The sequence below is a fragment of the Prionailurus viverrinus genome, chromosome C1, assembly GCF_022837055.1.
Source record: "Prionailurus viverrinus isolate Anna chromosome C1, UM_Priviv_1.0, whole genome shotgun sequence".
NCBI classification, from domain to species: domain Eukaryota; kingdom Metazoa; phylum Chordata; class Mammalia; order Carnivora; family Felidae; genus Prionailurus; species Prionailurus viverrinus.
The window spans coordinates 55,131,152-55,146,619 of record NC_062568.1 but is presented as its reverse complement, the minus strand read 5'-3'; the positions used below and the strand labels follow the sequence as shown (position 1 = coordinate 55,146,619).

Below are 15,468 nucleotides of genomic sequence, written 5' to 3'. Positions count from 1 at the left end.
GATGTGGGGCTCAGTCTCATGACCCTGGAGTCATGACCTGAGCTGAAACCAAGAGTTGGACACTCAGTCAGCTGAGCCACCCGGGCACCCCTGAAGTGAACACTTTAAATGGATGAATTGAATGGTAAGTGAATTATATCAGAATAAAACTGCTTTAAAATAAGAGTGTTTGGTAGGGCAAATGGCCAAGGACTAGGCAGATACCATATCCTCTTTATTTGTTTATCTTAATAAGTGCTTCCACATTTTACCCACTTTGCCAAATCCAAACTCTGAAATTTATCCTGGTATCCCCACTCTTTCAGTTTAATCGTCACCTGCTTCCCTGGTGCCAGCAGCGATGAGTGCAGTAGTTGGGTCAGGTGCCCATCCTCTGTGCTCCAATGGCAGCTCATGCATGAACATCTCATTTATTATTCCATATTATAATTGGGGCCTTGTTAGCAAGTCTCTGAGGGCCTTTCATTCCTAGCATCCTACCTGATGCTTTAGGTATCCACGGAGTTTTCTTATGTGGATGGGATGGGTGGATGGGATGGGATGAAGGGATGAATGAAAGGGAAAGACCATTGTCTATACCCATGGCTACTGCCTGCTTTTAAATATCTTACCAATTCCCAGGGTGCCTGGGTGGCTCAGTTGGTTAAGTGTCTGACTTGATTTTGGCTCAGGTCACACATAATCTCACGGTTTGTGAGTTCGAGCCCTGCATCGGGCTCTGCTCTGACAGCACAGAGCCTGCTTGGGATTCTCTCTCTCTCTCTCTCTCTCTCTCTCTCTCTCTGTCTTTCTCTGTCTCTCTCTCTCCCTCCCTCTGCCCCTCTCCGTGTGCATGCATCCTCTCTCTCTCAAAAATAAATAAACTTTAATATAAAAAAAAGAAATCTTACCAGTTCCCTGAAATAGGTGTGCCAGTGGGAGAATGAATGAAAAATAGGGAGATCAGTACAGCTCCACCCTTGTGACCTACTGAAGAATTCAAAACACAAATGATGTTAATGTGGTTTAGCCTGTTAACTATTGGAACAGTTGTGTGGGGCAACTAACTTCCAAAGAATCTTTTTCCACTCACTGTGACTTGAGTTTCCGACATGTCCTGTGGTGTGATATACTCCTTGGGGTAAGGGCAGACCCAGTGCTAACAACACATTAGAGACCCAGTGTTTCTAGCCATTTCTCTTCTGTGCCAACCCCAGTGACTGAACGATCTGGTGCATGGTGGAAAGGCAGCAGGGTGGGAGAAGGAGATGGGGACGGGAATGGACTTCTCAGAGAGCAACGATTGATTTGAAATACGAAACATCTTATTGATAAAAGCAAAGCCTAGACGGAAGGAAGCAGTTTGATATAGCACACTATCTGAAAAAAATCATGTGCATCTGTTTAGCACAATATACAGCATAATGACAGCAATCTTCCCTGTTTGTATCCATTCATCTGATTATACAGAGTAACAATTCTTTTAGTTACACATTTATTTACCCAAGGATTTTTTTAATGGATAATAAGTTAGTAAATCAGATAGCATGTGTTCTGGATAATACTTTAGTAAACTGTCTACCACACAAGACAGTTGCAATTCACATTTTATATAACATCCAGCGTTCTCTTAATACACATAGCACAATGGGAAGCTATGAGCAGCTCTTCAAGAAGGACAAAGCAGATTTTAATGATTATTTAATATTGTTTGATCTAGACACATATTATGTTGAAAAGCTACAGATTTCAGCCCTGCAATGCACCGCAGATGTGACAAGAAATGTGGACGTATTTGAAGTAGATAGATTCCAGTGGCCTTCTTTTGATGCAGTTGCCATGGCTGTTGGTACTAAAGTTTCCGGTCTTTGACTCAACGAATACATTATGAGCTTTTTCTAACTGGTGAGAATCCAAACTTGAACCCCGAAATGCATATATTGCTTCATGGCAAAATAATACTAAGGAAGAGAGGATAGGGTTTAACTTAGGTCATTGAAATATGATAACAAAAATATAAATAATTCTCTCTTTCTGAAGTGAACACAGAAGTCAACAAAATTCCTGGTCCTTTCCAGAATGTTGAGTGGGGTGGGAAATCTCAACTGTTTAAGGCTTGAATTGGAGATGGAAAAGGGCACTGCCGGGGAAGAAAGCTAGCTACTTCTGCCCCACCCACCCCACGCTGGGGTCAGACTGTCAGGAAAGCACAGCTGCTGTCCTTGCAAGGTCCACATGTAACGACGACCTCTGATGTATCCAACAATATCTACTTCCTCTGTGCCTCGTCACAAAGCTAGCTCATGGGGCATCTCAAGGTCATTAAGATGAGATCTCTTGTGGTCTTAATGCCACCTTGTCTATCTTATTTTGAAGAAAGTTCCTAGGGTTAGATTCCCCTTGCAGCCCACGTTCGTGGGGTATCACTGGGAAGGGATACCAGAACCCTTATCATTCAGCAAGTCATTGAACAGGGAGCATTTGCAGGCACACTCTGGACTGCTTCAAGTCATTTCCTAAAGGGAGAAGAATCTACATGTTAGATCTGATCAGATACAGATAACAGGAAGACCTTTCTGTTCTTCTGATGTCGAGGCAATGGATATGGACTTGCTGTTCAAAATGTGGCATTCACACTTGGCTTGTTCTTGCATAGTCCCAGCAGACAAGCTCCTTAGCCAGGGACTCCATAGCTTTGCAGAGGCAATTCCTTGAGACAGAATGAAAAGACATTGGATATTTGAGCTACTTGCTGGAAATAATTTAGCAAAATTACATTTTAGAGTAATAAAACAATTGAAGATAGGGGTACCTGGCTGTCCCAGTCAGAAGAGCATGCAACTTGATCTTTGGGTCGTGAGTTTGAGCCCCACATTGGAGTGTAGAGATTGCTGAAATAATTTTAAAATAAATTTTAAAAATTTAAATAATTTTTTTTTAAAAAATTGAAGATACATAGGAAAGGAATTTGGCACTAATAGGCGTTTACTGTTTACCAAGCATGTTCCACATACTTTCTCATCTAATAGTTACAGTGGCTTTATGGAAGTAGGGATTATCATCTCCCTTTTCCAGACAATGAAACAAGATTCAAATTTGCACAATCAATCAGGGACAATGCCAGTCTCTGAGCTCAGTGTTAGCTGACTCCAAAGCCTGTGTGGTTTCTCTGTACCAGTATGCTTCAAGCCTTGCTGCATAATACTATTCTCTGGGAGTTAAAAGTACACCAGTGCCCCTATTCTACACCTGGAGATACTCAAGAAATTGGTCTGGGCTAGGGCCAGGGCATTAGCGTTTTCAAGAAACTCACCCAGTGATTCTACTAAGCAGCTAGGGTTAAGAACCACTGGGTCACACCATACTGCCCACAAAATTACAACTCCACTATAAGTTACATACGTTTACCTGAGCTACATAAGGTCACAACTGACAAGTATCACACAATCTGTGTTGGGGGACAGATAAGAAAATGTGGATGCCCTTGAACACAATTATCAATCTTTTCTATAAACTCCTCATGCATTAGACATTCCACAGGGAGATTTTGGACTACAGTTGAAAATCTGGCCTCTCTTTATTTTTTTTTCCAATTCAGCAAGCATCTTAATGTTTTATTTTATTTTTTTAATTTTTTTTATACATTTATTTATTTTTGAGACAGAGACAGAGCGTGAATGGGGGAGGGTCAGAGAGAGGGAGACACAGAATCTGAAACAGGCTCCAGGCTCCGAGCTGTCAGCACAGAGCCTGACGTGGGGCTTGAACTCATGAACCGCGAGATCATGACCTGAGCCGAAGTCGGCCGCCCAACCGACTGAGCCACCCAGGCGCCCCACATCTTAATGTTTTAAAGGTCATTGAGCTATGTTCTAGTAGTGGTTGTATTGTACCAAACCTATCCAAGGAACTCAAGAAAGGAAATGGTCAAATGAAACTATGTCTTTGACAATGGGGTAAAAAATTGGGTTAAAGTTTAAAACGTAGACATTTCCAGTCATTAATTTCTTTTATTCATTTTCATAATCTCAAAACTCTTATTTGATTGGATCTGTGTCATTGTTGTTTTTTAGTAGACTCCGTGCTCCACATGAGACTTGAACTCATGACCCTGCGATTCAGAGTTGCATGCTCTACCAACTGAGCCAGCCCTGGATCTTTGTTTTAATAACTAGAATCTAGCTATTCACCTGGCAAGTTGTTCTGATGCTGCAAGAGTCCATTCTGTGGATGAGAAGTAGTAAACGCTCAACGGTATTAAACATAGACTTTTATTTAAAGCAGAACTAACCTCTTCATGGAACTTTTTTGTGGGTTTTTTGGTGCCACGAGTGCTTTCTTTTAACACATTAATACCATTTCTTTCCCCAAGGCTATGTGGGCCCTTTCTAAGGCACAAAAATTCCCCCCAAACCCCCATATAAGAGTTAAATGATGTAAGCATTGATTGTGGTTAGAAATATTAATGCTTATTGGAGGAAGTGCTCCAAAATGGTAACAGTGGCCATCCTTGTTGATTAGAGGTACATGTAAAAAATATCCAAACTAAACCCAAACACATATTTTTTTAGATTTTTAAAACTGTTTATATCTGTGGTCCTATTTATCATTTTTCTTGGAAGACAGTGACTCTGGTCATTTTCAGGACTCTTTCCTTCCTTCCTTCCTTCCTTCCTTTGCTTCTTTCTTTTTTCTTCTTTCCTTTCCCTTTCTTTTCTTCTTTCTTTCTTTCTTTCTTTCTTTCTTTCTTTCTTTCTCTTCTTTCCTTTCCTTTCCCTTTCTTTTCTTTCTTTCTTTTTAAAATTACATCTTAGTTCAATGACTTGCTCTAATGAAAGCTTTTTATTTTAAACATATGGGAGCAGAGATTAAAAGCACTGGCATTTTTGCTGAAAATCTTCTAAAATGAACAAATATGCTTCCAAAGCTTTTTCAGACTTCAATCTCTTTGAACTACTCTGTTTCAATATACATATACATACATATATGTGTAGATCTACATTATATATGTATTTTTTACCTGATTCTGATTCCAGATTTCGTTGAAGAAACGAAAGCTAAAGCATTACGTATGGTTTAACAAGGAGGAAGTTAAGTGAAAATAAGGAGGCTTAATTCCCACAAAAAAGCTTTTAATATCACACAGTATCAGGATTAGGAAAATGGACACTGCAGCCAGAATGCCTGTAGTTGATCCTGGTCACACGACCTCAGTAAACATCTTTACCTCATCTGCCTCAATTTCTTCATCTGTAAATGGGACTAATATTTGGTAACTTCCCAGTGGGGTTCCTATGAGGATTAAATAAGTTAATACATGAAAAGTGCTTGGAACACAACCCAGCACAAGATAAGTGCTCAATATATGATATTACTATTATTATCATTATCATTATTATTATCATTATTATTATTATTATTTTAGACGGAATAGGTACTTTGATCGATGGCAAAGCTAGTAAAATTGTGCAAAATCTAATGTGGATAGCCTATGTTTAGAAAAAAATTTTCACTCTCAATTGAGTGTTCCTAAGCAAGGAGGGGGCTCACAGGACACAGGCAGTAGGGAGTGGAGAGCAGCTGACAGTTTCTTCTCCTTGCTTCAGGGCCATGCAAAAACTTCAGTTGTTTTGTTTTTTGTCTCTGGATGCTGCTGGGAACTTCGGTAGATACTGGAGACAAGTTCAGAGTTTTATCCTGTTGACCGGCAGTTTACGTTCCTGGCCAGGACCAAAGGCTAGGATTTTAGCAAGAAACGACACTCTGAGCCTGGACTTGGACAGCAGCAAGATCTTTGACTTTGGGTACAGAAGCGTTGCTGCACATTTTCTTCCTTGCCTCCCTCACCTCTTCTTTCCTCCCCGTTTTCCTTTCTTCTTTTCTTTCTTTATCATTCTTTCTATCCTTTTTAGCATTTCAGTTATTTTTAGTTAAAGAAAAACAGCCTTTTCCAAGGGTGACAAATTGAACAGAAGGAAGCACGGTGTGGGCTGCTCAGAGCTCTTGCTTCAGGATCTGGAGGCGAAGAAAGAAGGCCCTCCCAAGAACTCAGGGTGATTGGCCAGCAGAGGGATGACTTTGATGACTTTGGTCACTGGATTTGTCGAAGGAGGCTCTAAAGGTGATTTTCACCTGTGAGTTTGTTGACATGATTAATATTATAATTCTTGGAGGCTATTCAATTAAGGAATGATGCAGGAAGCCAAGAGCGTGGATTCAGTTGGATTCTGAATCACACTCAGGAAATCGTCTTAATCTGGTATAACCATAATTTCATTTTTCTTGGGGCAAATTCAAAGGAAGTTGAGGTCATTCTGGGGGTCAATTTCATGCATGGTGCTCCGGGCATTTAGGTGAGGTTGTGCATGAAGTTGGCATACTGTGCGGTGGTGGGATTGTCCATGGTGCTCTTGATGGGAAGGCCTGTCCTCACCACCATGATTCCCTGTACTCCTTTCTCTGAAGTGGCTTCAGTGTCTCCTCTACCTCTGCCATCTCCCACTGATTGGGTAGTTCTGTGACACTGGCACTCAGCCGCTCACCGCTCATTCTCTTTCTTTTAAAAAATTATCAGTTCTAAAAACAGATCCCTTTATCTCCCTGTTCGATCAGTAAAAAGCATCGGGTAAAAATGGAATCAGTTAACTAAAACATTAATTCTATTGCTAATGTAGCGAACAGCACACGCTGCTTGTTCAGTGTTGGTGTTCTGCAGTATGTATGGTAGTACTGTGGGGTCTTCCTGGGAGATGAACCCCCAAACATGCACAGACACAGAGTTCTTCCCCACTTTTCCCCCTCCCCCTCCCCCTCCCCCTCCTCCTCCTCCTCCTCCTCCTCCTCCTCCAGCCTGCTGAGGGGTAGGGGTGTTGGAGGAGAAGTTGCTAGCTCTTTTGCTTAGGATTTCTCACCTTACTCCAGCTTGGAGGGCCCCTTAGAGACCCTGGGCTCTGAAGGGATGCATTTCTTATATTTTTATCAGCTTTCACTTAGCTACTGCATTAGATTACAACATTCTTTGTAGCAACATTAAATATCAGAATAAAAATGATTTTCAAAAATACCCCTCATGTCTTCTCTTATAACTTGGACCACATTTTGAGTGCATGCAGCTAAGTCCAAGGCATTCTTTCTTTGGCTGTATGTTCAGATGTCTTGTCTTCATTATGGAACAGCCCCACACAAGCCCCAAATTGCTCATATTTCACTTTTACGTCTTTCAGTTCACTTAGTATATTATTCTTAAATCATCTATTGAAATTCTTGACTAAGTTTCCTTTAATTTTTGCCTCTACACTTTGATATCCCCTCTGCCCTAAAGCTTATACTCATTTTCTCCTTAAAGAAATACAGTAGGCCTAAATGATCTTGTTTCTGTGTATATTCCCCCCGTGATAGGTTGTTCTTTGAGTGACTACCAGTCCTGGGCTCTCCACCTACCTTAGGATAGAGAAACTTAAATGTCATTGCCCATGTTTGGTCGAGGACCAGTAAATCTGATTAGTCGCAATTAAGTCATCAGACCAGGAACCAAGAAAAAGGGCTTAAAAATGAAGGATGAAGCCATCTTTTATTAGAATATAGGTTCTTGGGGTCTGGATGGATCTCAGAAATAAATGAGATGTGTCTGGACGTTTGCTAGATGAAGAAACCAAAGACCTAGGAGGTTACTTTTCCTGGTCAAGTGCCACACAAATAGTGGTGAAGTTAGAACTGAAGTCTAAGTGGGGCACCTGGGTGGCTCAGTCAGTTAAGTGCCCAACTCTTGATCTCAGCTCAGGTCACGATCGTCCAGCTCTTTATCTTGGCTCAGGTCATGATCTCACGGCTCATTGGTTTGAGACCCACATTGGACTCTGTGCTGACAGCCCCAGGCCTACTTGGGATTCTCTTTCTCACCCTCTCTCTCTGTCCCTCCCTGGCGCGCGCGCTCTCTCTCTCTCTCTCTCTCTCTCTCTCAAAATAAATCAATAAACTTAAAAAAAAAAAAGAACTGAAGTCTAAGTTTCTGGACACCTCCTAGTATAGCACTTTCATTCATTCATTTATTCATTATCTTCCTTCCTTCCTTCCTTCCTTCCTTCCTTCCTTCCTTCCTTCCTTCAGTATTTATTCATGCCTATCATGTACATGTTTTCATAATAAACAGGGGACCAATAGTAATTTATTTTTGGAATTAAACACATGGACAAACGTGATCTGACAAGTAGGAGAGTACTAAATAGACACATAGAAATAAGAACAACTCTGGAAAATCTGATTAGGGTGGTCACCGTCACTATAGTGTAACACTTCGTTGTAACACACACCACACCACCTTTGCTGTAATACTATAGAATCTTGATCCAAAACAAGGCAAAAAGAACCAAAGGACAATAACAAAGTACACATACACTTTCAAACCCATACACAGAGATGGAGCTGCCTTAGATGTAATACGGCAGACAATTAGTACACTGACATTTTGGCAAAATTTCCAGGCATTTCCATAAACCCTTTTTGGATTCTTTTTCCCTCCAACTCAGCAAGACGGTCACATTCTTCTGGGCCTCAGACAAACAATAGCCTCCAAATGACATTTAAGAACAACCCCCTAGCATGACAACGGAGGCTCAACCCGTCTCGGAAAAAGGAAGGTCACCATATGCCCCGTGCTCTTTGTGCACGGCCTCGCTGCCATTTTACAGCTGCCTTAGCCTTTTTATTTTACTTTGGAAGACAAGGGCTCCACTAAAATGCACAAAGGGGATTTAGGATTAAGCATCATCTTCTGTCTCTCTAACCTGTAACCTCTTTCATCCTAACAAAGGTGGGAGGAGCTGAAGAGAGAGCTGGGGCTAGCAGGAGGAGGGCCAGGAGGAAACCAGCAGACAATGGTGGGGGGGGGGGGCAGGGGAGAGAGCCATCTTTTCTAAACTTGCTGTCCCTCTCACCCTCATTTTTTCTTCATCATACAGAAGCACCATCTGTTCACAGACTCGATGTGTCTGCATTTGTTTTCCTCAGTAACAGCTTATATAGGAAGCAGATTATGAAGGGAGCAAATATGCCACCAACTGGATCAGTGACTGTACATTGTTCATGCCCCTTAAAACTTTGCAGAAACACTGCAGCAGGCTCTGTGTGGGTCCTGACCCGTTCCTGGCTCCGGTGTGCTGACCTTGATTAGCACCACCTGACTTGGTTTAGCCCCTTTTATGCTAAAACCCCTCAGGGTTTATGCACTTGATTTATACTATATTTTAAAGTAGGCTTCAACGAGGCTTTCAAAATTTTTTCTAGCGTACTAGCTTCACAAGAGCATAAACAATTTGAGAACAGGGAGTTTTCTGTTTGTTTGCTGTATGCCCTTTTCTCTGGTCAACCACACAATTGACTTTATAATATGTTGACATTTGGCAACATTTCCAGGCATTCTTTTAAATCTGTAGACTTATTTGATCATACTTTCAGAACTAACGTGAGAATAAGTTACAAGAGAGAGAAGTGGTTATAGATACCAAAATACCACTTTTTGCTACCTCAAAATAGAAAAGATATACTGTACATTTTTAGGCATCCCTGAAGAAATGATCCAGGTACAGTGATCTTCACACTGGGTCAGAGTATGTCCCAGTTATGTGACTCTGACATGCAAAAAGGCCCACATACAATTCCATACAGCTGATATACTCAAGATTACATCCTCAAATATCATTGGACATTTTAGTTATTTTAAAATTTTCAGTTATGCATAATGCTGCGTCAAATCTTTGAGCATGGAGCTTTTTCTATTTTTAGAATTATTTTCTTAGGCTGTATTATAGGAAGTGGAAGTATAAAATCAAATGAGTGATTTTGTTTTTGTTTTTTTAATTTAAATTCAAGTTAACATATAGCATAGTATTGGTTTCAGGAGTAGAATTCAGTGATTCATCACTTACATACAATACCCCTGGCTCATTCCAGCAAGTGCCCTTCTTAATGCCCATCACCCATTTAGCCCATCCCCTCACCCAACATCCTCCAGCAACCTTCAGCTTGTTCTCTGTATTTAAGGGTCTCTTATGGTTTGCTTCCCTCTCTCTTTTTATCTTATTTTATTTTTCCTTCCCTTCCTCTATGTTCATCTGTTTTGTTTCTTAAATTCCACATAAGTGAAATCATACATTTGTTTTTCTCTGACTGACTTACTTCGCTTAGCATAATGTACTTTATCCACGTTCTAGCCACGTTATTTCATTCTTTTTGATCACTGAGTAATATTCCATTGTATATATACACCACATCTTGTTTATCCCTTCATTAGTCAGTGAACACTTGGACTCTTTCCATAATTTGGCTATTGCTGATAGCGCTGCTATAAACATTGGGGTGCATGTGTCCCTTCAAATCAGCATTTTTGTATCCTTTGGATAAATACCTAGTAGTGCGATTGCTGGATCATAGGGTGGTTCTGTTTTTAACTTTTTGAGGAATCTCCATACTATTTTCCAGAGTGGTTGCACCAGTTTGCATTCCCACCAGCCATGCAAAAGTGTCTCCCTTTCAAATAAGCGATATTTTGAATTTAATTTTCAAACTCTACTATTGAAGAAAAGCCTACTACTTTGAGTAAGGATATGAAAGTCAGGACCACTGATGCATCATTGCATTTATATACTTTCACCCAAACTTTATTGAATAGCCTTGGTATATCACTTTACTAGTTTTCAGCTGTCAAACAAAATTTAATGTTTATTTCCCTGAAATATCCTTAAGATCTAGGAATATAAATTGCCATTAAAATTATTCCTTATTTTTCTTAGAAATTCAGTGAACATTTAGGGGTGCCTGGGTGGCTCAGTCGGTTGAGCATCGGCTCTTGATGTTAATTCAGGTCATGATGTCACCGTTGTGAGTTTGAGCCCCGCGTTGGGCTCTGTGCTGATAGCACGGAGTCTGCTTGGGATTCTCTTTCCCCCCCTCTCTCTGCCACTTCCTCGCTCATGCTCTCTCTCAAAATAAATAAATAAACTTAATTAAAATAAAAAAAAATTCAGTGAACACTTAAGCACTTTGCTAGAGAATATGAGTGAGTAGATTGGATACTTACTTAAAACTTAAATGTACTATTCTGGCATATTATAATACATTCTGTACACACCATAAATTGACTAGACATCAAATTATAGAAGTGCAATAAAGAATTGTGAAATTTTAAGCTCTAAATGTCACGGATTAATAATTATATACTGATTTTTTTAAACAGCTAAATTTAACTGTTATAATTTTTTATCCTATTTCATATTTCCTTGGAGATTTTTACTGTGTTTTAAAAATTTAAATTAGATTAGTGGAGCAGAAAAATCTCAGGATGTCCATTTTAAGTTGAAATTGCCATGTGGATTCCAAGAGTTATTTTAAGTTGAACTACTTGTGGTACTCGAACTTTTTCTTCGGTGAATACATCTAATTGCCTTGTGCTAATAATGTACACTTCTTGCTTAATAATTTATCTTTCATTACACTTGAGCATAGGCATTCTTTTGTTTGAAAGGAGCTTTTATTTTTCACCCAAAATTTTGTGCATATAAAATATGTGCACAGGACAACTTTAGTGACGTATCACAGTGACCAGGCTTAATCACAAATATGCTGCTGTATCACTGAGTCTCATTCCTATGTGTCCTGTTGGCACAAGTCCGTGCTCTGACAATCTACCGATAAGCATAAAACCCTGTAACTTCTCACAGAATGACCTTGACCATTCCAATGTAAAGCTTATTATAATTAATCTAATAGCTCCCAGTTATTAGACAGAAGGTAGTCTCTGGGCAAGATTGTGAATTTTCATTAAATCTTCTATTTTCCCCAACTTGACTTTTCTTGGATCTGCTCTAATTTCTTTTGAGTTCCGAATCCATGCTAGTGTGCATGCCTGAGATAGGACTGTGTAGAGCTAATGAGTTGGGGGGGGGGGGTGGAGAAGACCTGTCACAGTGTCCCTATTGAGCAAGGAAGCAGAGGTATTTTTCAGCCATTCTGGCCAAGGGTTCCAGTGCTTAAACACAGGAGGGGAGGGGCACCTGGGTGGCTCAGTTGATTAAGTGTCTGACTTTGGTTCAAGTCATGATGTCAAAGTTCATGGGTTCAAGCCCCACGTCCAGCTCTGTGCTGACAGCTCAGATCCTGGAGTCTGTCTCAGATTCTGTGTCTCCCTCTCTCTCTACTCCTACCCTGCTCATGTGTGTAATCTCTCTGTCTCTGTCTCTCTCTCAAATATATAAACATTGAAAAAAAAATAAACACAGGAGGGGATCAGATGTGTCCCTTTAAAGTCTTTTGTCTGTATCAGCTCAGAGTGTAAATACAGTGATAGAGGCACACCCAGGGTGTTATGCAAGCCCAGAATCACCTCTTGGGGTCCCTTACACACCTACAGATTTCTTTTACTTTTGCAGAAGTTTGGAAAAACAGAACCCACTGTTCACTGCATCCATCCTATACTGGAGAGTATTGCAAGTGGGAGTATGAATTCCTGCTGCTCATGTCCACAAACAAAGCATCTGCTCTTTCTCTTTGGATGACACCTCACAGAGGTACTCCAGACTTCTCCTTTCTCCTTAAGCCCCAGTCTCTCCGACAAGCATTCCCCTTGACCCACTTGAATTTGAGTGCACGTGATGTCCCTTGGATGTTTTCTTCCCTGTCACTCACTCATCTTTCCAGGCCTAAGCTCAAAACATTCTCTTACCAACTTCACTTCCTACTCTGCATTATAGCTAATCTGCTACAGGGGAATGGTAGGTAGATTAACTCCACGGTGCTCACACAGATTCTGCTGGAAGGACCTGGAATGTGCTTCTTATGACTCCTGCCAGTCTTTCCCAGGGAATTGCCCTGGGCCAGGGTTATGCCCTTGGCCTGACGCTGCCTGCATGCAGTGACTGGCCAACGAAAGGAAGAGGGAAATAGGGTCACCAGCCTTGGCCACCTGCCACCATATCACAGTTCAGTCCTTCCGCCTGCCAGTCCTTCGCCTTTCTCTCCCTCACAGGTGGCTGCTGCTGAGAACTGTGCCCCCACAAAACTTCTTGCATGCAAATCTCAGAGTCTTATGGTCTGTTTCCAGGGAATCTGATCTGTGACGGGGCATAATTTAGGTGCTACCATATGCTACTTTGTAACAAGATCATTTTTATTGATTATACCATTTTTATTTTTTAATGTATTTTATTATTTTATTTTTTTAAATTAAAAAAAATTTTTAATGCAATCTTCACCCCCCAACTTGGCACTTGGACTCCAGAGATTCTGAGATCAAGGTTCAAGATCTGCTCTGCTGACCAAGCCAGCCAGGAGCCCCCTGATTATGCCATTTTTAGGTGATGCTAGATCTCCACAGGGACCAATAAATAGTTTTGAACCAATAGAGAATTAAGACAGACAAGTTAGGCAAGTATGGGATCAAAACATCACCTTTATTACCAAGAAAGCTGATTCCAGGCATAGGACCTATATCTGCAGAACTTAGATGGAAACACCTCTGTTATCAGCCACAGCGGTGCTGGACCAAAGCCAGCCCCACAGAACACGCACAGGTGGGCACAGAGGAAGAAGGCAGGCCTTTCCAGAGGATGACTGAGGCTTTGCGCTTTGTCTCAAATGCATCCATGAGTTCATCACTTCACCTTCCCCGGGGAGGAAGGAATTGAGAGGTGAGTCCAGGAATGTTACGCTAGGTAGCTTCCTACCTATGGGGTGGGGAAACAATTCTCTCCTCAATAGGTGACAATCTCCCTTTTGAATTCTTGGAAATTTAGTCCTTTAACAGATAATTTTCCAATATCACTAATACCTACCATGTGACAGGCACTGTTTTAGGGAACCCAGATGTGAACAACAGGCAAAAATCCCTGTCCTTGTGGACGTTACAGTCTAGTGGGGGACACAGAGAATAAACAAGGGAAATAAGGAAAATATAAAGTGGGAAGGGTGGTTAGGAGTGAGCAAGAGAAACCATAAAGTGGGGAAGGGCAAATGAGGGATTGTGAGGGATGGTGCTTTCACACGGAGAAAGCCTCCCACCACTTGAGTACAAGGGGACTGGGGAGTTCGTATCTGCCAGTGGAACTGTGCTACCCATTCCAATTCACATCCCCTCTGACATTCCCTCTCTCCCAGATTCTTACTGCTCTGCAACATGAGCGTGTACTGCAGCCTTGCAGCCTTCTAGTCCATCCTTTTCAGGGGCAACTATAGTAGGTGGCTTTGACTGTGGCCTTGAGGATATGAGCATTCTAGGTGTTTGCCCCTGGCAGAAGGTCAGCATTCCTTCTCTGTCTGCAGGCTTGCTCTTTGCCAGACCCCAGTGCTGGTCTAGCTGGCTGTGACTCAATCAGCTCTGAAGGGACTTGTACCACCTCAATCCAGTTAGAGGTCAGCTCATGCAGCTACATTTGTAGTTTCATCTTTGCTGCTGTAATATGAACCCCGGAACGAGAGATTCTGTCAGCAGTTGGAAATTAGGAATGGATTGGGGGAGTCCTGGCATGGTGGATATTTCTCATTTTGTGTTCCTCCTGCCTTCTGGCAATAGTCCCCCTTTCTTGGGGGGAGCTGTTTTCTCTACCCTATATGGATCAAATGGGGAATTTATACTTTTACATGATCCCACTTGCCTGTACATAGTGTTTAGTCAAAAGGTAGGCCCATGGCCAAGCAAGACTAATCATGGAAGTCACTGCTCTGGCCACAGTGACCTGTCCTGAGTGGGTGACTCAAGAAACCAATCAAACTCCCCTAGGGTTTCAATAACTAAACCTGGGTGGTAGAGAACTTTTTTCTCTTGAGGAGGAGCTGGGAGATGTGAGTCCATAGCTGCGGCAGCCATGCCTCTGTTCTGTGAAGAAAACTGGACTGTGGTAGGAGAGAAAGAAGCCAGTCTTCAGAGAGAGGAAGAGATGAGAGTGTGACTAGCCTGAATCCCTGGCTCCAGGAGTCTCTAGCCACACTCCTGCCCTTTAGGTCCTTGAGCGAGTACCTTCCCATTTTCTCCTTAGTGGGGTCGGGTTGGGTCTGTGACTTGGAATCAACAGAGTCATGACCGCCATACTTGGAAGAACCCAGAGAGTTCAGGCTAGCTTCCCTACATCTTCTCCCTACCTTTGGAGGATTACTTCTTCCATGAAGCTTTCTCCGAATGTCCCAAGTAGAATCGACTCTTCCTCCCTCCTTTGTGCCCACACAGCTCTCCCATTTCTTCATTCTCATCTCTTGTCTTTGCGGGGCTTTTAATCCATAGTGTACTTACTGGTTTACCCATCTGTTCCCACTTAGAGGGTAGAGATTGGTCTTCCTCTTGTTTGTATTCCCACAGTTGGCACATAGGTGCTTAATATATGTTTGTTTGTTGATTGTAATGAATACATGGATGGACAGATAGATAAGTACCACCATCATTCAGCAGGTGCCTCTATATGCTGGTCCTTTAGTGAAGATTTCAAAATCCAGAGATTCTCTGGGCAT

At 41.6% G+C, this 15,468-nt stretch overlaps 1 non-coding gene and 1 pseudogene across 1 annotated transcript; both read right to left on the bottom strand.

Moving 5' to 3' along the window:
• Positions 1-4,063: 4,063 nt before the first annotated feature.
• TRNAQ-CUG (transfer RNA glutamine (anticodon CUG)) lies at positions 4,064-4,135 on the bottom strand. Its single transcript has one exon. It is a non-coding gene; the product is annotated as a tRNA-Gln (tRNA).
• Positions 4,136-6,161: 2,026 nt separating this feature from the next.
• On the bottom strand, positions 6,162-6,474 carry LOC125171614 (dynein light chain roadblock-type 1-like; annotated as a pseudogene).
• Positions 6,475-15,468: the final 8,994 nt, after the last annotated feature.